The 1512-nt window shown below is 33.5% G+C and overlaps 1 protein-coding gene across 1 annotated transcript in view; it reads left to right on the plus strand.

Annotated features, from left to right (window-relative positions):
• The window catches only part of TJP1 (tight junction protein 1), a 121696-nt gene that overhangs the window by 61534 nt on the left and 58650 nt on the right, over positions 1-1512 (plus strand). The gene's annotated exons all lie outside the window — the stretch shown is intronic.

Genomic DNA, 1512 nt, shown 5'->3' on the forward strand with positions numbered 1-1512 from the left:
TGGCCAAAGGAGTCATTTACAGAAAAAGTTTGACAATCCCTGGTCTAGAATGTTAAAAATAGTTTTGTTTTTAAATTAAAAAATAATATATGCTTAGGGAAAATTATTACAGTGATTTTCTTATACCTTGATATATGTGTTGCTGGGCTTGTTTGGTTTGTTTTGTATTTTATTCAGTATGGTTTCATAGCCCACCCTGGGCCAAGACTTGCACTGTTGTAGGATTTGGGGATGTTGAGAGAATCCATAGTTGATGGTGGCACTGCTACTTGGTGATCACTGAGTGGGTACCACCGAAAAGGTATTATTGTAGTCCTTACAGAACTAGAGAGTATTTTATTTGCAGGGTATGTTCTAAGCCTCTGCTTGGTTATAGTGTACTCTCCCTAGTATTTAGTTATTTTAACACATCCATCTTAAGACTTTTTACCTTAGGGGAACAACGTGTGTTTACCTTTTTTGTTCTGTCCTGTAAACTTTTATAAACATGACTTTGATGCTATTGATTAATTATAAGCAGCTATGATATTGAAAAGCTTGAATTACAGTAAAAGCTCCGATGAATAGGATAAAGTTGAATTGTGGAAAATTTAGATTGTCAAGATTTACATTTTGTTTTACTTATGCCCACTCATTCCATGAAACTGACAAAGTTCATCTAAGGCCTCAGCTGTTGTGTAAAGTTTTTAAGGAATGTGTTATAACAAATAGAAAATCAGTCCAGTTTATATTTAGCATATCCGTTTTATGAAAATGGTTGCTTCTGAAGAACTTTGAAAGCCGTGTTTTCAAAAGGTTGGAACTTTGTAACAATTTAAAATATTTTCTTTATTCATTGTTTGTTCCTCCTGAGAGGAATACCTCCACTAAATTCTGATGCGGCTTGTGATACAGCACATACATGATAGTAAAGTTGAATTTAATAAATCAGAAATTTCTAGCCTAAATTCAGGTGTTAAGATTACATATTTGGGATCAAAACCCCTTATCTATACAATCTACCTGTATCATCAGAGTTTTCTAAGAGTGCCAGTTAAATCCTCTTATGTATGCATGTAAAGCCTATAATGTACAGTCATGCGTCACTTAACAATGAGGATATATTCTGAGAAATGTGGTGTTAGGCAAATTCATCATTTCAATGACAATGGAGCCCAGTACACACCTAGGCTATATTGTACAGCCTATTGCTTCTAGGCTACAAACCTGTACAGTATATTACTGTACTGAATACTTTAGGCAGTTTTAACACAGTGTTAAGTGTTTGTTTATCTAAACATAGAAAAGGTACTGTATTACCATCTTACGGGACCACTGTCATGTATGTGGTCCCTCATTGACTAAAATATTATGCGATGCATGACTTTGTCTACTTAAATTCCTTAGAGAAGTCTTGGCTTTTAAATTAAAGATTTGGTTTTTTTATTTACATACCTTACTCTGTCACCTTTTATAATTGTTTTCTTTGATATTAGAGAGCTATAAATATTTTTTCATCCTATTACATGTAGT

Source organism: Propithecus coquereli, unplaced genomic scaffold (assembly GCF_000956105.1).
Source record: "Propithecus coquereli isolate 6110/MARCELLA unplaced genomic scaffold, Pcoq_1.0 Scaffold184, whole genome shotgun sequence".
Lineage (NCBI taxonomy): Eukaryota > Metazoa > Chordata > Mammalia > Primates > Indriidae > Propithecus > Propithecus coquereli.